The sequence below is a fragment of the Schistocerca americana genome, chromosome X (assembly GCF_021461395.2).
Source record: "Schistocerca americana isolate TAMUIC-IGC-003095 chromosome X, iqSchAmer2.1, whole genome shotgun sequence".
Taxonomy (NCBI): domain Eukaryota; kingdom Metazoa; phylum Arthropoda; class Insecta; order Orthoptera; family Acrididae; genus Schistocerca; species Schistocerca americana.
This window is the reverse complement of record NC_060130.1, coordinates 993,956,321-993,977,568: the sequence shown is the minus strand read 5'-3', so window position 1 is coordinate 993,977,568 and position 21,248 is coordinate 993,956,321.

Here is a 21,248-nt window from a genome sequence, read left to right as displayed (position 1 = left end):
TTTATGTCGTCCGTTCGAGAGTTTCTTCACCGGTCGAAAGATGGTAACTCTTTAAAATCATTGGGTGTTAACAATTTTTTTTAATTACGAGTTTTAGGGCTTCTGCCTACCTTTTGCCCTCTTGGATTTCCACACCAGACTTGTCTACAAGTGACTCAATAGCAGCTTTCGACCCGCTTACCGATATTACGTTGGATCAGAATTTTCTAGGATTCTCGGAAAGATCTTTAACCATTTCCGGAACGAGGTTGTGGCAGGAATCCGTAGGTTTCTTTTCTTTCTATTCTTTTTTCTTTTCTTGTCTTAAAACGGAAATTTCTTTTACGTTTACCATCCCATTAATAATATATGTTTTGGTTTGTAGCTTCGGTTAAGCTTTAACACATTAAGTATTTTAAAGCGGATTGTTTAATGTAATGAATCACTTTAAATAATGTAACGCTTGTAATAATGTTTGTATAATACGGAACGTTTTACAATACAGTGAAACGATTTAAAAACGCGTAGAACTAACGTGCTAGAAAATACAAATCTTAATCAATTACATCATCCGGCACGGGGTGCAGATGATGTAAGTTAGGTTTCCTAATTTAAGGTGTGTAAAATGTTCCCGATGTGGTCACTAACTAGAATCAATTTTTTTGCAAAATGAAGATGATTTCACTTTATCTGCAGTCAATGATGGTTTCTTTGCCGGATATTAATGAGACAGTTATATGTACACTCATGTTCAGAAAAAAAACAGAACACCTTTAACGACTAGAGATATGACGTTCATATTCACAGGACATGTACGTTGGTATGTTCTGCAGAAATTATTAACAATTGAACCATGTCGCATGTCGGCCGCGAGTTGAAGGCCAATATCGATATCGCGGCGCAACACCACCTACCGGTAGAATGTGCCTACGGCTCTCGTTGCCGTTATAAACCTAAGGTAATGGATCAGTGTGACCTGAGCTGACGTGCGGGATGCCTCACAGGCATATGCGGGAACAATACAGTCAAATCGGTGAGTTTGAAAGAGGGTGCGTTACTGGCATGAGAGAATGTGGTGCATCCATCAGGGAAACTGCTGCTCGTGTGGGACGAAGTGTTTCGCCCCCCACCCACCGGGGAAGATCGATACCCCATCCGAGTGGCATTGAAGGACAGACCTGCGTCCTCCTAGGCCGTGGCGCAACAGTCGAAAAGTCTACACATTGTACATTATCAGGGCTGAGAGTCCATCGTCGTTTATGACGACATGACTTACGTGCGCTTCGTCCACTTCCACGCCTAACTTTGACCAATGTGCAGAAACATGATAGACGGCAATAATGTATGGAACGACGTCACTGGGGTTCGCACAATACATACAGCACCAACTCAAGGCCTTATGGTGTGGGCTGCTATTGGGTACAACCATAAATCACAGTTGGTGCGTGTTCAGGGCACTGTGACCAGTGTGATCTACGTGAACGACATTCTGCGACTCGTAGACCATGTCCTTTCCGCACAACACGTCAGACGCCATTTTTCAACAAGACCATGCACGACCACTTGTTGTTGCATGAACACGTGCCTTCTTTGTGCCACATGACGTCACCTTTTGCCCTGGTCCACCAAATCACCAGACTTCTCGCCGATCGAAAATGTATGGGATGTGGTGAAACGACGGATGCAATGCTGTGACCCATTGTCAATCACTACAGATGAACTTTGGAACCAGATGAATGCAGTATGGATGGCTAATCCAAGGGACGCCATTAGCGCCTTATGTGCGTCGATCCAATCACGCCTGGAACAAGCGTGGAAGAAGCCCACCGCTGACCCCGTGTCTACTAGGCAACAGGGCACATACTGAACCGAGGTGAGTGAAATGCTAATCATTTTATGTAGAACACAATAATGTACAAGCCCTGTCAATATGAACGTTCTACCCCTAGTCGTTCGAGGTGTTTTTTTTCTGAACATGAGTGTAATAAGGGATGACGCGATTTATGAGAAAATCAGTGATAAGAAACACAAAGTATCCTACTGTTTTAAACTGTCAGGAACATCTCTTCAGTTAAGAATATTTTTGGGTTGAGATAAAGACTGTCGTACTAAGATGTCGAACAATATATTAAGAAGACTAACAGAATTATGACACCACATACAGTGCAACTTAAAATCCTAATGATAGGAATGTTTGACATTTTCAAGTTATGCAAAGATTTTCGAGCGGAGAAAATCGCATAGCCTGTCTGAGTAAGATGCAAAGGCTGAACTGAGATTATCAGACATCCGACAGTTACCGAGAAACCAGATAATGACTGTATATTTGTCTTTCCCGGAAAGTGGCGCGGACCATTTAACGTTTCTCGTCTGAAACTATCTGAAATTTTAAACAAGATTGAAGGCTTTTGTGCAAAAGCGAACATTTTGCAAAAACAAAGAGGTAAATTAGGTTTTAACGCTGCACCAACAACTAGTTCCTTGGAGAAGCGACACAAGGTCATATTGAACAAGGGTTGGGAGAGAAATACGGCGTTTCCTTCTTAACAGAACTTACCTTAAGTGACTTAGGGAATCCATGTAAACATAAATCTCGTTGGCTAGTAGGAGAGTTTAACCTAATTTCTCCAAAAGGTGAGTCCAATACCTAAAACTCTGAGGTATTTTATTTGTTGCATATCTAAAAGATAAGTCACCAACATTCATCTGTCACCATCTAAACTGACCAAAAAAATTGTTGAACAAGAAAATTATTACATAGGATTGGTTCGCCATTTTACAATATGGCGACAACCAGAATCAATTTTTGGATATTTAAGAAGATTTCACTTTACTTAGTGTCAGTGATTGTTTTTGTTCGGGATACTAAAGACACAATTTTACGTACTACGGATGATGCGATTTTCGACAATATCAGTGTTAAGAAACGCAAAGTACTGTCTGAAGCAATCAAGAACATCTCTTCAGTTAAGTTCATTTATGGACCAAGATCAACACTATCGTATTAAAGTATCGAACGTGTCTCATTTATTTCAACAATATATTAAGAAGAGTAATAGAAGTATGATATATAGTGGATGTAATAAGTAGGTTCTTTATGTACTGTACATTTGTCAGGCAGAAAATACACTCCTGGAAATGGAAAAAAGAACACATTGACACCGGTGTGTCAGACCCACCATACTTGCTCCGGACACTGCGAGAGGGCTGTACAAGCAATGATCACACGCACAGCACAGCGGACACACCAGGAACCGCGGTGTTGGCCGTCGAATGGCGCTAGCTGCGCAGCATTTGTGCACCGCCGCCGTCAGTGTCAGCCAGTTTGCCGTGGCATACGAAGCTCCATCGCAGTCTTTAACACTGGTAGCATGCCGCGACAGCGTGGACGTGAACCGTATGTGCAGTTGACGGACTTTGAGCGAGGGCGTATAGTGGGCATGCGGGAGGCTGGGTGGACGTACCGCCGAATTGCTCAACACGTGGGGCGTGAGGTCTCCACAGTACATCGATGTTGTCGCCAGTGGTCGGCGGAAGGTGCACGTGCCCGTCGACCTGGGACCGGACCGCAGCGACGCACGGATGCACGCCAAGACCGTAGGATCCTACGCAGTGCCGTAGGGGACCGCACCGCCACTTCCCAGCAAATTAGGGACACTGTTGCTCCTGGGGTATCGGCGAGGACCATTCGCAACCGTCTCCATGAAGCTGGGCTACGGTCCCGCACACCGTTAGGCCGTCTTCCGCTCACGCCCCAACATCGTGCAGCCCGCCTCCAGTGGTGTCGCGACAGGCGTGAATGGAGGGACGAATGGAGACGTGTCGTCTTCAGCGATGAGAGTCGCTTCTGCCTTGGTGCCAATGATGGTCGTATGCGTGTTTGGCGCCGTGCAGGTGAGCGCCACAATCAGGACTGCATACGACCGAGGCACACAGGGCCAACACCCGGCATCATGGTGTGGGGAGCGATCTCCTACACTGGCCGTACACCACTGGTGATCGTCGAGGGGACACTGAATAGTGCACGGTACATCCAAACCGTCATCGAACCCATCGTTCTACCATTCCTAGACCGGCAAGGGAACTTGCTGTTCCAACAGGACAATGCACGTCCGCATGTATCCCGTGCCACCCAACGTGCTCTAGAAGGTGTAAGTCAACTACCCTGGCCAGCAAGATCTCCGGATCTTTCCCCCATTGAGCATGTTTGGGACTGGATGAAGCGTCGTCTCACGCGGTCTGCACGTCCAGCACGAACGCTGGTCCAACTGAGGCGCCAGGTGGAAATGGCATGGCAAGCCGTTCCACAGGACTACATCCAGCATCTCTACGATCGTCTCCATGGGAGAATAGCAGCCTGCATTGCTGCGAAAGGTGGATATACACTGTACTAGTGCCGACATTGTGCATGCTCTGTTGCCTGTGTCTATGTGCCTGTGGTTCTGTCAGTGTGATCATGTGATGTATCTGACCCCAGGAATGTGTCAATAAAGTTTCCCCTTCCTGGGACAATGAATTCACGGTGTTCTTATTTCAATTTCCAGGAGTGTACAAATGACTGTAATTCTAATGTAACGTATAATGTACCGTTATAGGGTACTGGGAGGCAGTAAAGGTGAAACATCTAACAAGAGTAGTTTAGAAAAATGATGAGAACTGTCAGATTCCGTGCGAGTGGTTCAAAATAAAGCATAATCTGATGGTACTGCCAAAGATAATTGGAAAACTTTGGTAATTGCTAGGGCGGTGTATGCTTCGGTAATTGTCTCAACAGTAGTGAATCACAATATTCGTCTAAGATCGAAAGTCTTTGCTCTTTAGATAAACTGACCACTAAAACGATTGCTCGACCAGTTCTTAGCACGTCTAGAAGTGAGTGCGACTACAGTAAAACGAAAACCGAGGTTCCAAATGCTACCTTCAGTTAATATTTTCAAGCTGATAGTTGTGTCTTATCACGTTCCCTTAACCAGTAGCTAACCACCACATACACCTTCCGGCGCCAGAACAGCAGCGCTGAAGAAAGCACCGCAGTGACGTCACGCCGAGCCCTGAGAGCACAAGTACACAGTCTCATCCAAACAGAAAGTGCCAGGACGAAGACGAAAAACAGCACACTGGGCGCTAGCATCACTTGCTACTAATTCACTATCAAATTCAGAAACCTATAAATGTCTAGCCTGTGGAATTCGTCAAAACAGTGCGTCATTGTCAACAGCTGTTCAGATTCAGCCTCGTTGCGAGTTTATCAGGTGACCCCTGCTCCTGATAACCCAGTCGCTTGCGAACGTGTAAACGACCGTTTACTTTTTGGCTGAATTACATTATCACCAACATGTTGTCTTCTCACTTTTGACGCAGGACGACCACACCAGAGAAAAAAATATGCGGTGTTCAAAATGGTTCAAATGGCTCTGAGCACTATGGGACTTAACTTCTCAGGTCATCAGTCCCCTAGAACTTAGAACTACTTAAACCTAACTAACCTAAGGACATCACACACATCCATGCCCGAGGCAGGATTCGAACCTGCGACCGTAGCGGTCACGCGGTTCCAAACTGAAGCGCTTAGAACCGCACGGCCACACCGGCCGGCAAATATGCGGTGTTTAAAATGTCTGTTACCGATTACATAACATCGTCATATGTCATTTGCGAACTTTGTGTTAGTTCCTTGTACATAATAGGAAGAATTTTAGTTTTGTTTTTTTCAATCCTGAAGGATGATGCAGTGCATTTACTAAGTAATAACGTCATCGCTGCTGTGATGTTTAACATTCATCTGTAGTTTACTTTGTGAACCTCTGTTTCTTTGTGGACACTGAACTTTCAAATTTTATTCAGTTCACTTGTCAGAACACCTATACACACGGCCCTTTTATCCTGGACGACAGTCTTTCTTAGAACATAATATATGTCTCTCTGTCTCTGGATCCGTGTGTGTGTGTGTGTGTGTGTGTGTGTGTGTGTGTGTGCGTGTGTGTGTGTGTGTGTGTGTGTGTGTGTGTGTGCGTGTGTGTGTATCCTAATAAATATTTATTTCCCATAATGGATACCAAATGTCGTTCCTTAACATTTAGTGTTTCGTCACCAACACAATCGTATATACGAGAGTTTCAAGTCACATTTCACATCGATTGGTGAAGGAACTGTCCATTAGAGTAGGTAGTGTTGGAAAGCGCACCTTACTAGTACTTACTTGAAGTAAGTTAGTAATTACAAGTAAGTTAGTAATTACAGGAAAATACGAATGAGGGTATCTCAGTTGTGAATGGGCAGAACGAGACGCATAACTAGAAGCCCAAGTCTATCGTCTATCCGCTGATTACCGTGCGGTAGATACGTGACAGATACATACAGGGTTATTACAAATGACTGAAGCGATTTCACAGCTCTACAATAACTTTATTATTTGAGATATTTTCACAATGCTTTGCACACACATACAAAAACTCAAAAAGTTTTTTTAGGCATTCACAAATGTTCGATATGTGCCCCTTTAGTGATTCGGGAGACATCAAGCCGATAATCAAGTTCCTCCCACACTCGGCACAGCATGTCCCCATCAATGAGTTCGAAAGCATCGTTCATGCGAGCTCGCAGTTCTGGCACGTTTCTTGGTAGAGGAGGTTTAAACACTGAATCTTTCACATAACCCCACAGAAAGAAACCACATGGGGTTAAGTCGGGAGAACGTGGAGGCCATGACATGAATTGCTGATCATGATCTCCACCACGACCGATCCATCGGTTTGCCAATCTCCTGTTTAAGAAATGCCGAACATCATGATGGAAGTGCGGTGGAGCACCATCCTGTTGAAAGATGAAGTCGGCGCTGTCGGTCTCCAGTTGTGGCATGAGCCAATTTTCCAGCATGTCCAGATACACGTGTCCTGTAACGTTTCTTTCGCAGAAGAAAAAGGGGCCGTAAACTTTAAACCGTGTGATAGCACAAAACATGTTAACTTTTGGTGAATTGCGAATTTGCTGCACGAATGCGTGAGGATTCTCTACCGCCCAGATTCGCACATTGTGTCTGTTCACTTCACCATTAAGAAAAAATGTTGCTTCATCACTGAAAACAAGTTTCGCACTGAACGCATCCTCTTCCATGAGCTGTTGCAACTGCGCCGAAAATTCAAAGCGTTTGACATTCATCGGGTGTCAGGGCTTGTAGCAATTGTAAACGGTAAAGCTTCTGCTTTAGCCTTTTCCGTAAGATTTTCCAAACCGTCGGCTGTGGTACGTTTAGCTCCCTGCTTGCTTTATTCGTCGACTTCCGCGGGCTACGCGTGAAACTTGCCCGCACGCGTTCTACCGTTTCTTCGCTCACTGCAGGCCGACCCGTTGATTTCCCCTTACAGAGGCATCCAGAAGCTTTAAACTGCGCATACCATCGCCGAATGGGGTTAGCAGTTGGTGGATGTTTGTTGAACTTCGTCGTGAAGTGTCGTTGCACTGTTATGACTGACTGATGTGAGTGCATTTCAAGCACGACATACGCTTTCTCGGCTCCTGTCGCCATTTTGTCTCACTGCGCTCTCGAGCGCTCTGGCGGTAGAAACCTGAAGTGCGGCTTCAGCCGAACAAAACTTTATGAGTTTTTCTACGTATCTGTAGTGTGTCGTGACCATATGTCAATGAATGGAGCTACAGTGAATTTATGAAATCGCTTCAATCATTTGTAATAGCCCTGTATATCATATCAGTGACTAGCGTAAGCTTTTATTGCGTTCGATTGAGAACTCAGCTCATCTTGAATCAAATTAGTACCTAAAGGCAGCCGTCGCTGATAAAAAGATGTAAAGCATAAATTTCGCCATCAACTGAAGAGGATTGTACTATAAATATACTGTAGAAACGCTAGAGTGCAGAAAATCAGTCACCAAGTCAATACTGGCCAACAGCAACCGATAAGCATCCAGAACCACCTCCTCGCTATGGGGCACAAACTCCACCACCTCACACTAGTACCAGAGCTCACCGAGCGACACAGATATGAGATTCGGAATATCGCCAGAGCAGGAGAAAAAGACCGCCTGGACAGATGATTCACAGCACAAATACATGTGAGTGTACATGACGCTGAAAGTGTCCAAGTACGTAGAAAGCCACTGAAGGCGATCCATACTGTTTCCCAATAACTACCGATTCATTTAGGTGACAAAGGTATCATCGTTTGGACGATGTTTTCATTTTACCTTTCCTTGTTTCTCTGCGGGATCGGCATCGCTATACAGAGTGATACCGTGACGAGGTTACAAACTTTCAGGGATGATGGAGAATGGTAACCGTATCAGTTTGAAGTAAGGGGCCCTGGTCCGGAATCGACCGAGTCGAAAGTTATAAGCGAAAATCGTTCTGACATCTCAGTGGAACACATGTACCGATCGGTACTGTTGTTACTAAGATTATAGAGTAGGAAACTTTCAGAGGTGGGAGTACGGACCAAAACAAGAAAAAATGTCTAGCAAACATGTGCTCTAAAATGCATACCTTAGGAGCTATGAGTACTTGTTCATCTTAGATACTGTGAAACACGTCTCTTCTACTGGAAGCTCTTTGGGTCCCACACGTCTGGAGGAGGTCTTATGGACCAAAACAAGCAAAAATGTTCAGCAAATAGGGGCTCTAAAATACATACGTTAGAGCTATGGGCACTTGTTCAGTAAGAGAGACGTGTTTCACAGTATCGAAGAGGTGCTCATAGCTCTTGAAGTATGAATTTTACAGGCCATGTTTCCTACGCGCTATTTTCCTGGTTTTGGTCGATATTACTTACTCGGAAAGCTGTCTACCCCAAAATCCCAGCAACAACAGTACCGGTACATGGTTTCCACTGTCACAGGTATCAGAACGATTTCCGCTTATAACTTTCGATTCGGTTGTTTCTGTACGAGGGTCCCTTTCCTCAAATTGATACATTTACCCCTGCCCATCATCCCTGAGTGTGTAACATCATTACCGATTCACCCTGTGTATCGGTTGTGGCAGTGTTAGAGCCAGTTGGTAGGCGGATGCACCTCTTTACGCCATCATTCTCCCAGGGAAGGAATCAGAGTATTCCATCTCTCTACGTCTAGTGTAGATTTCATGTTCAGGAGTCATAACGTTTTCTATGTGTTTGTGGAGTGTTCAAAATGGCTCTGAGCACTATGGGACTTAACATCTGAGGTCATCAGTCCCCTGGAACTTAGAACTACTTAAACCTAACTAAGCTAAAGACATCACACACATCCATGCCCTAGGCAGGATTCGAACCTGTGACCGTAGCGATCGCGCTGTTCCAGACTGTAGCGCCTAGAACCTCTCGGCCACTCCGGTCAGCGTTTGTGGAGTGTGTGTTGAGGGCTAGAGGTGTTGAACCAGCCCGGTATTTAAGTAGTTTTATGTGGAAAACCGCCTAAAAACCACATCCAGGTTCGCTGGCTCTTCAACCCCCGTCGTTAATTCGCGCAGCGGATTCGATCCGAGGCCGGTAGGCTCAACCCGCGGAGTCCTGGAAGTGTGCGCTCTAGCACTCGTTTCTTATAATCATTTTTAGCGCTGTCGCCTTACCATTTTTTATCATCCCTCGCGATGTTTTGCTTAAAAAAGGAAAGAAAGATATTCTCATTATCAGCATATTATCACATACACCGAAGGAAAGGCACGATCAATAATCGATCATGGACAAGCGGTTTGGTAATCTAATAACTTGACCGCGAGTTTTTTTTTCTTATTTTATCAACGCAAAAATGAAAAAAAAATGTTTTTTCATGTAGCGGGATGCAAAGCTACATTTTTTTAGTAAAAAAGAGGAGGAGATATGTAGCTTTGAACTTCGCGCCTTTTTGACAACAGAACTTCAATTTTTATTTTTAGAGTAGGGCAAAATATACAATAGGTTCCTACATTATGTGTGATTATAATCAAAATAACAAATATTTAAGATAAAATTGGACACCCTTCAGGCGACAAATAATTATGTGTAATGTGCATCAATAACAAACAAAACATAAATGGAAGTAAGAACGCCATCCTGGCAAAACAAACAAAATGACATCTCTGCGCCGCCAACTTGTGGGTAGACGCACTCAGAAGAATAATCCATTTTACCTGTACACTGGTCCGAGTCTCGGTATTACACACTCACACTGAAATCACCTTCTCGTACCCGGGACACCCCAGCTGCAGCAGGAGGGGGAGGGGGTGTCCAAGGAGGCACTAATCAAAAAGTTAGCATTTTACTGTACGTGACAAAGATAAAGGGAACCTACGGGAATGTTCAGAAATCAAGAACACTCTTATCTCCATAATGAAGCAAGTAAGAGATCAATAGGCCTTTTACCCAGTTCACTGCATTGGTCTTTGTATAGGGGAAATAGGTCTCATCCGGGATCAGAAGTGACTTAATTGCAATGGTATGGGAATCTGCACGTAGAAGAAAGGTAAGGATTTACTGGATCAGCTGGCACACCTCATCATCAGTCGATGTTCACCCTGTAAAGTGTGTGACAGTGTGGGCAAAGCGGCGAATCTGTCATGCTAATGGCATGTAGACGAAGTGTGTCATTTATTTCCCATTAACAATACCATGTCGCACGAGCGTTCATGTTGAGGAGGGCATGGGCACAGAACGCTAAACCACGGGCCATGCAATCGTAGGCTGCTGACTTTCCACCAAATTTCCGGCATGACATATCATCATTAAGCTATAAATGTCACGTACCTTAGGATTCCTGGTACAAGGAATGTCCGTACGGACATAACTATATTCGATGAAAAAGGTCGTGACATGTGAGAGGGAGGCAGAAATATGTACTACTGCAACAGGCGACACTCGGGAGAGAGGGGCCAGTTGCTCAGTCAGGCTTCCCGGTAATCCTGTTCGGTGGCGGGTCCATGATTTAACCATCGTACTTACATAAAGAACAGCCGCTCATGCATGCATGTATTGACAGGCAGCAGTAGCCGACCGAGACAGACGCAGCAACAGGGAAGTAACCGATATCGAGTCATTTACGAGTTCCTAACCAGGAGCGAATTTTATTGTATCATCTGTGTGCTTTGATAGTGTAGTTTCTTGAGTTTCTGCGTGTAAATGTAATATCTAATACTCACAGTTGTCACGTTTTAGTTTGCGTCGGAAAGTAAACCGATTTTGTGACATATTACAAGTTCCTAATCAGGGGCAAATTATTTAGTTTCACCTGAGTGCTTCAGTAGTTAGGTTTTAAAGTATCTGCGTATTGCTAGATACAGTTCGTGCGTTACCATCAGGGTGTAGAGTAGAGTTCCGCAGCACTTGCCGATAGTCCGTTTATCTGCATAGTTTAGTTTTCCACGGTCTTTGGTATGGGCAGGGACTGCGATTGTTGTGTGCGGATGCGAGCCGAGTTGGTGACACTTCGCTCTCAGCTTCAGGCTGTGATGGCCTCGGTTACACAGCTTGAGGCTGCAGTGGATGGGCACCACTGTTATGGGCCGGCAGTGAGGATCCAACGGACGTCCAGCACGTCAGAGTCCTCCGATCGGTCCACAACGGTGGCCAACCCAGACCGCTCGTACTGAGGCTGACCCCTCACCTGTGGTAGAGTGGGAGGTCGCCCCGGGGCGAAGCAGGCGGCGAAAGGCTTCCGAGGCGGCCGCACGTAAGACCTCCCAGGTTTGTCTCACAAACAGGTTCCAGGTGCTGTCTGTGGCTGACACTGCCGCTGAGCCAGATGCTGTCGCCTGTCCTCTTTCAGAGGAAACCACTCAGCCTTCAAGATCCGGGCAATCGCAGAGGGTGGGATTATTGGTAGTTGGGAGCTCCAATGTTAGGCGCGTTATGGGGCCCCTTAGGGACTTGGCTGACAAGAAGGGTAAGAAAACCAATGTGCACTCCGTGTGCATACTGGGTAGAGTCATTCCAGATGTGGTAAGGGTCCTCCCGGATGCCACGAAGAGCACAGGGTGCAGCCAACTGCAGGTGGTTGGTCACGTCGGTACCAACGATGTGTGTCACTTTGGATCAGAAGAGATTCTCTCTGGTTTCGAGCGGCTAACAGAAGTGATAAAGGCTGCCAGTCTTGCTTAGAAGATGAAAGCAGAGCTGACCATTTGCAGCATTGTCGACAGGACCGATTGCGGACCTCTGGTACAGAGCCGAGTGGAGGGTCTGAATCAGAAGCTCAGACGGTTCTACGACTGTGTAGGCTGCAGATTCCTCGACTTGAGCCAGAAGGTGGTTGGGTTTCGGGTTCCGCTGAATAGGTCAGGTGTCCACTATACGCAGGAGGCGGCTACACGGGTAGTAGGGGCTGTGTGGCGTGGACTGGGCGGTTTTTTTACGTTAGAGGGTCTCGGGAAATCACAAGAAGGGCTTCAGCCACAAAGGGTGCAGGCTGAACACAGGAAGAACGTAGATACAGAAACCATTGGTATAACAGTTGTAAATTGTCGTAGCTGTGTTGGTAAAGTACCAGAGCTCCAAGCGCTAATAAAATGGTTCAAATGGCTCTGAGCACTATGGGACTCAACTGCTGAGGTCATTAGTCCCCTAGAACTTAGAACTAGTTAAACCTAACTAACCTAAGGACATCACAAACATCCATGCCCGAGGCAGGATTCGAACCTGCGACCGTAGCGGTCTTGCGGTTCCAGACTGCAGCGCCTTTAACCGCACGGCCACTTCGGCCGGCTCAAGCGCTAATAGAAAGCACTGATGCTCAAATCGTTATAGGCACTGAAAGCTGACTAAAGCCGGATATAAGCTCAGCCGAAATTTTTGCGAAGAACCTAACGGTGTTCCGAAAGGATAGGCTAAACACGGTTGGCGGCGGCGTGTTTGTTGCTATCAGAAGTAGTTTATCTTGTCGCCAAATTGAAGTAGAAACTTCCTGTGAGTTCGTATGGGCAGAGGTCATTGTTGGCAACCGGAACAAAATAATAATTGGAACCTCCCAATTCAGATGATACAGCTGCACGTTCAACCACCCGTAGATAGCGCTGCCATTGTACATAAAGGAATAGCTCATTTGGGTACGAATATGGAAGAAAATCGGCCGTTTACTGTGTAAGGGAAAACAGTGACATTCACCTGAACTGTTTTGGGAAAGGCGCAAAAAACATAAAACATCGTGACTGGGCTGGTATTTTAACCTCACTCCTTTTGAAAATGAGTTCATTTCGTTGGGCAAAGTATAGTGGAAAGAGTAACAATAAAAAAACTCGACAGTCAATAACCATTTAAATTATCATAAGAATTATAACAACTAAAAAAGTCAAGAATGATGTGTTTCCAAAATCCACATAGCTGCCTGAAGATGCTTATTCGCAACTACCAGTTTCACGTCAGTATAGTCGCATCTTCAGTATTATCTGCCAAGAATACAAATCGCTGTGTGAAATTTTATAAAATGGTTAAAATACAGAATCATAGATAGTGTTAAAATTCAACAAAAAAAACTACGATAAGTCCTCACAATGTTTATAATTTTATAATGTAGATGGACAGTTAGGAGCCCCAGCATTCGGGAAGTTATCCAAGTTGAGAATCACACCACATTGATGGGTTGTCCTAAAATTGAGCACACCTAAAAGATGTTCGTCAAAAGTGTACAAAACATTTCTGCTGAATGAGCCAGGCCTAAGGAAAATTGGGAATGAACAAATAATGATTAGGACACTAATGTGAACGGGTATAAACAACCTAAAAACTAACAAACGTGTAGGAAAAGTACTGTATGTACACGGGAAGATATCACCCAAAAATTAATACCGTACTATAGAGTGGAACCATTTCACAAAATTTCACACAGTGATTTGTTTTCTTGGCAGATAAATTGAAGATGCGTCTATACCGACGTGAAACCAGTATATCTAAATCTGCGTGATTCCTCTGCAATCCACAATTAAGTGCCTGGCAAAGGGGTCACGAAACCGCCTTCAAGTTAGTTCTCTACCGTTCCACTCCTCTCTAACAGCGCGCGGGATAAACGAACACTTAAATCTCTCCGTGCAAGCTCTGATTTCTCTTATTTTCTCGTGATGTCTCTCCCTATGTAGCTGGGTGATTGAAATTTCATGAGAAGACCTCGCGCGGCGAAAACGCCTGTTTTAATGACTGCCACACCAATACGTATTTCATATCCGTGGCACTCTCTTCTCCATTTCGTGATAACACAAATCGAGCTTCCTTTTGCGAACTTTTCCGATGTCATCCGTCAATCCCATCTGGTAATGATCCCACACCGCACAGTAATAGCCCAGAAGAGGGCAGACATGCGTAATGTAAGCAGGCTCTTTAGAATGTAAGCAGGTTCTTTAGTAAACCTGTCACACTTTCTAAGTGTTTTGACAATAAATCGCAGTCTTTGGTTTGCTTTCCCCATAATATTATATATGTGATCGTTAAAATTTAAGTTATTCGTAATTGTAAGCCCTAAGTATTTAGTTGAGTTTACAGCCTTTAGATCAGCGTGATTTATCGTATAAAAAATTTATCGGATTCTTTTTAGTGCTCATGTGGATGACTTCCCACTTTTGATGATTTAGAGTCAATTGCCACATTTTGAACCAAACAGATCTATTGACTAAATCATTTTGCAATTCGTTTTGATCATTTGATGTCATTAAATGACGGTAGATGACGGCATCATCTGCAAACAATCTAAGAGGACTGCTCAGATTGTCTCCTAAATCATTTATGTAAATCAGGAACAACAGACGGCCTATAACACATCCTTGGGGAACGCCAGATATTACTTCTGTTTTACTCGACGACTTTCCGTCGCTTACTAATAACTGTAACCTTTCTGACAGGAAACCACTAATTCAGCCATATAATTGAGACGGTACTCCATAGGCACACAATTTAATTAGAAGTCGATTGTGAGGAACTGTATCAAAAGCCTTCTGGAAATCTAAAAATATAGAATCAATTTGACGTCCCCTGTCGATAGCACTCATTATTTCGGACAATAAAGAGCTATTTGTGTTTCACAGGAACGATATTTTCTGAATTCGTGTTGGGTATCTGTCAATAAATCGTTTTCTTCGAGGTGATTCATAATGTCTGAGCACAGTATATGTTGCAAAATCCTACTTAAAGTCGACGTTAGTGGTATGGGTCTGTACTTCAGCGGATTACTCCTATTTCCTTTCTTGGGTATTGGTGTACTTTGTGTAACTTTGCAGTCTCTGGGCACAAGCGAGGGGCTGTATATGATTGCTAAGTATGGAGCTATTGTATCAGGGTAGTCTGAAAGCAACATGACTGCTATAAACTTTGATCGGAAGCCTTGCCTTTCTTATGTGTTTTAAACAGCTTCACTACACCAAGGATATGTACTTCCAAATTACTCGTGTTGGCAGTTGTTACTGACTCGAATTCGGAAATACACTACTGGCCATTAAAATTGCTACACCAAGAAGAAATGCAGATGATAAACGGGTATTCATTGGACAAATATATTATACTAGAACTGACATGTGATTACATTTTCACGCAATTTGGGTGCATAGATCCTGAGAAATCAGTACCCAGGACAACCACCTCTGGCCGTAATAACGACCTTGATACGCCTCGGCATTGAGTCAAACAGAGCTTGGATGGCGTGAACAGGTACAGCTGCCCATGCACCTTCAACACGATACCACAGTTCATCAGGAGTAGTGACTGGCGTATTGTGACGAGCTAGTTGCTCGGCCACCATTAACCAGACGTTTTCAATTGGTGAGAGATCTGGAGAATGTGCTGGCCAGGGCAGCAGTCGAACATTTCCTGTATCCAGAAAGGCCCGTACAGGACCTGCAACATGCGGTTGTGCATTATCCTGCTGAATTGTAGGTTTTCGCAGGGATCGAATGAAGGGTAGAGCCACGGGTCGTAACACATCTGATATGTAACGTCCACTGTTCAAAGTGCCGTCCATGCGAACAAGAGGTGACCGAGACGTGTAACCAATGGCACCCCATACCATCACGCCGGGTGATACGCCAGTATGGCGATGACGAATACACGCTTCCAATGTGCGTTCACCGTGATGTCGCCAAACACGGATGCGACCATCATGATGCTGTAAACAGAACCTGGATTCATCCGAAAAATGAAGTTTTGCCATTCGTGCACCCAGGTTCGTTGATGAGTACACCATCGCAGGCGCTCCTGTCTGTGATGCAGCGTCAAAGGTAACCGCAGCCATGGTCTCAGAGCTGACAGTCCATGCTGCTGCAAACGTCGTCGAATTGTTCGTGTAGATGGTGGTTGTCTTGCAAACGTACCCATCTGTTGACTCAGGGATCGAGACGTGGCTGCACGATCCGTTACAGCCATGCAGATAAGATGCCTGTCATCTCGACTGCTAGTGATACGAGGCCGTTAGGATCCAGCACGGCGTTCCGCATTACCCTCCTGAACCCACCGATTCCATATTCTGCTAACAGTCATTGGATCTCAACCAACGCGAGCAGCAATGTCGCGTTACGATAAACCGCAATCGCGATAGGATCCAATCTGACCTTTATCAAAGTCGGAAACGTGACGGAACGCATTTCTCCTCCTTACACGAGGCATCATAATAACGTTTCACCAGGCAATGTATGAGAAATCGGTTGGAAACATTCCTCATGTGAGCACGTTGTAGGTGTCGCCACCGGCGCCAACCTTGTGTGAATGCTCTGAAAAGCTAATCATTTGCATATCACAGCATCTTCTTCCTGTCGGTTAAATTTCGCGTCCGTAGCAAGTCATCTTCGTGGTGTAGCAATTTTAATGGCCAGTAGTGTAATTACTTAGTCTTCTTTTGTGAAGGAATTTCGGAAAACTGTGTTTAGTAACTCTGCTTTCATCAATAACATCACCTTTGTTATCGTGCAGTGAAGGTATTGAATTAGCCTTGCCACTGGTGTACTTTACATACGACCAGAATCTCTTTGGATTTTCTGCCAGATTTCGAGACATAGTTTCGTTGCGGGTACTATTAAAAGCATCTCGCATTAAAGTTCACGCTAAATTTCGAGAGTCTGTAAAACGTCGCCAATCTTGGGGATTTTGCGTTCTTTTAAAATTGACATGCTTTTTTTGTTGCTTCTGCAATAGTGTTCTGACCTCTTTTATATGCCATGGGGGATCAGTAATACCTCATATTAATTTATTTAGTATGTATCTCTCTATTGCCATCGATACTACTGCTTTGAATTTAAACCACATCTGATCTATGCTTACATTGACGGATTGGAAGGAGTGCGGACTGTCTCTTAGCAAGGCGTCAAGCGAATTTTTATGTGTTTTTTTTTAAGTAGATGTAGTTTGCGTTTATTTTTGGTGGTTTTGGATGTTATGGATTTCAGTCTAACTACAACAACTTTGTGGTCGATAATCCCTGTATCTGTCATGATGCTCCTTATTTGGTCAGGATTATTTATTGCTAAGAGTTTGAGTATGTTTTCGCAACCGTTTACATTTCGAGTGGGCCCCTCAACTAATTGTTCAAAATAATTTTCTGAGAAGGCATTCAGTACGATTTCGGACGACATTTTATGCCTACCTCTGACTTTAACATGTATTTTCGCCAACGTGTCGAAGGTAGATTTAGGTCACCACCAACTATAATTTTGTGAGTGGGGTACTTATTTGAAATGATACTCAAATCTTCTTTGAACTGTTCAGCAACTGTATCATCTGAGTCGGGGGATCGATAAAAGAAATCAATTATTAATTTATTTAGGTTGTCAAGTGTAATCTCTACCCATACTAACTCGCAATAGTTGCGGAAAAAAAATAAAGCCCCTTCAGACATATATGCGGTTTTTGGAAACACTTATTATTCTTGCCTTTTTAATTGTTATAATTTTTATGACAATTTAAATGGTTATTAGGTGTTGAGTGTGTTGTTATTCACAATTTCTCTGAACTGTGGTTGTCCTTCCCAAAAAGTTGTTGGTACGAAGAGGACTGAGATTTTTTTCTGTCATCTCTGTACTTCTAACATCACTGAGTGAATTGTGATTTTATTTACACACATGTAGGGCTCACGTTGCAATAATTTTCTACTTAGAAACTTATTTACTTTATCAGTGTACGTACGATGTTCTGAGGATTTTTTTTGCCTAACATGGGTTTCCAGCCATGTTCTGCAGTCATGAGGTAAACCTGTGAGTCAGTCGTCCATTCGAGTCGGTGTTTCATTAATTCGTCCTGCAATATTATCTTTGCATGAAATAAACGGATTTAAGAGAATTTTCTGTGTATCTAATTATCGCGTCGAAATTGAGGTAAGTTTCAGAAAACGCTATAAAATGTGATAATAAACTTTATAATGCATTTCCTCGATCCGTGTTGAAAAAATTCTACATTGGAAGTTCGATTATGGCTTCCAAAGAACGCTATGTCTGATAAATGAGAACCATTTCTTATGTTAGTCAGCTGACTAGCGTTTATAGTGTGAGGTACGTGGACGTTAGAAGGTGATCAGTTTGTTATGGGTCTTACTTCATAAAATAGTTTCGTCACACCATGTAGTGCTGGGAATCTATGTTACTCGCTGAATAAAAAACATCTCGCACACTTCGGCAAATTAGCGAAGCATCATGAAATAGCAAAGTACAGGGTGATTCAAAAAGAATACCACAACTTTAGGAATTTAAAACTCTGCAACGACAAAAGGCAGAGCTAAGCACTATCTGTCGGCGAATTAAGGGAGCTATAAAGTTTCATTTAGTTGTACATTTGTTCGCCATTTCAACCAATAAAGTTTTTGGTCCCTTTTTCTTCGAAGGTGCTACTGTAACTGGACTACAGTATCTGGAGATGTTAGAGAATTGGCTGTTCCCTCAGCTCGAACAAGAAGCACAACAATTCATATTTCAGCAGGATGGAGCGCTACCACATTGGCACTTATCTGTTCGTAACTACCTGAACGTCAACTACCCGAGGCGATGGATCGGCCGCCAGGCAGCCCGTGACAGAGCACTTCATCACTGGCCTCCAAGAAGCCCTGATCTTACCCCCTGCGATTTTTTCTTATGGGGGTATGTTAAGGATATGGTGTTTCGGCCACCTCTCCCAGCCACCATTGATGATTTGAAACGAGAAATAACAGCAGCTATCCAAACTGTTACGCCTGATATGCTACAGAGAGTGTGGAACGAGTTGGAGTAACGGGTTGATATTGCTCGTGTGTCTGGAGGGGGCCATATTGAACATCTCTGAACTTGTTTTTGAGTGAAAAAAAAAACTTTTAAATACTCTTTGTAATGATGTATAATAGATGGTTATATTATGTTTCTTTCATTGAATACACATTTTTAAAGTTGTGGTATTCTTTCTGAATCACCCTGTACTATTATATATGAGAGCATATTAACAAGTCGTTTCGAATAGTCTCAAAGCTAGTTCTAGCCAATATGAGGGATCTCTGTGAATGAAGGCTGAACATGACTTTAAACTAAAAAAAAGCATGCTCCTACGTATACAAAAAGTTCTGAAAGGTACATTAATGTCGTTTTCATTGCTACAATCTGTCGGCAATCTTGAATAAAAATTAATTATGAGCAAACCTTAAAAGCAACACATGCTTTGGTCTTCCAGCTATCCACTGTGTTTTCCTCTTTCTCCAAAGAAAGAAATAGATTAACATTTTGAAGACAATACTTATGGAATGTTAGGGTTAGTGAAGATATGAAGATTACACTAAATCTTCTGCGTGGAATTGAAGCATCTGTATGCATTGCTAGGATAACACCTTCTCTGAGGATGTTTCACGTACTTGGTTGATTGAAGATCTCAGTAGTATTTTATCAGTTTACAATCAACCATGATGTTCTAATTAGATAACAAAAAAAGGAAGCTTAATGCTGCAGTGTCCAGCCACGTGTCAGCTCCCGGGAGCAGAAGTCCAGGGAGTTGTAATACTAGGTTAGTACAATCACATGTCTGCACCAGCAACAGTTTGCTTATATATCTTGACTGTGTCTCCATAACAACGACCTAGTGTTATGTAAATAACCGGTGCTCTGCACGTTTGTAGTCTTAGCTGGAGGTGAACACCAGTCTCAATGACGCTCTGGCAGCTCACTGCAACACTCCACTCGTAAATGTCACGGTCCCTTCTCTCGATATAACGTCATGCGCATCCGAACTAGTATACCGACTATTGCTCTTGTTAGTACTACTAGTATAATACTATGTTGAAGACCCATCGATCGCTAAAATTTTAGATACGGAGAACTTATGTCATTGGAAGACGAAAAGATCAACAATGGCACTGCTGAAGGAATTATCTAAGGCATAAGCATTCGGTAGAAGGGAGTAAAGGCAATCATTAACATACCATTTCCATCGTAATAAGAGTCCAAGGTCAATACTACTGCACAATTCTGCTCGATAATTCGCAGTTGCCCATTCATAGTTCGCAGATTTCATAACTGAACATCAGAAGCTTGCCCTAAGTTTTATCACTTGTCTTAAATGAATTAATCTAGTTATTAAAGAATGCTCGCATATTTCTTTTGTGAGTTTTTTGAGATGTGTTCAGGGCTTTACATACATCCAGGATGCTACCACCCACTCTTGCCCGCCAAACTCTGAAAATGTAACGTTCGTCCGTTATTAAGATTGCTTCTTAACTGATCACCATCTGACTGACATGCGTTAGCGACCTCAATTACTGAGGGGAACGGAAATGCAGCGAAATAGCCAGAAGAAGACAATGCGTCTAGCATGCACGTCTCACCAAAGAATGTGGAACTGTACACCTGCCCACTATGTGAAATGGAATAGGCCGCAACTGTCAGCGGAGTACCGTGAAATGGAAGACACATCGTTAGTGTAACTACAACCCTGATGCTCAGTTTCCCTACTCTCTTCAGCGGGCGTCATTTCCCCTACTAACAAAAGCAAGACACAAACATCTGGACTATATTTTGATGGACGCTACATGTTTATTTTTGTTTTGATATGGGAATCATGTAATTCCTACAAAATGCTGTCTCCTCTCCCTAGTACATGCGTCACGTATGAGAGACTGCAGGCGGGTCTAAAGTGTTCATATTATTCGGCAATTTGTTTCTAAATCGTCTTTTTTTACCACGTTCCTGCAGTGGTTGAAGTACTACCTTAGGAAGACTAAGCCTGGGTATATGTCCATAAAGAATTCTTATTTTTCATGTTCATTCGACAAACAGGCCGAAAGACAAACAAGATCAGACGTGTATCTTCCAATTTCGTTTGTCCACCTCTCCTGAATAGTGACTCCAATCTGCCTTCCTTTCCAAATCGTTGTATAATTGATGTATTTTTAACA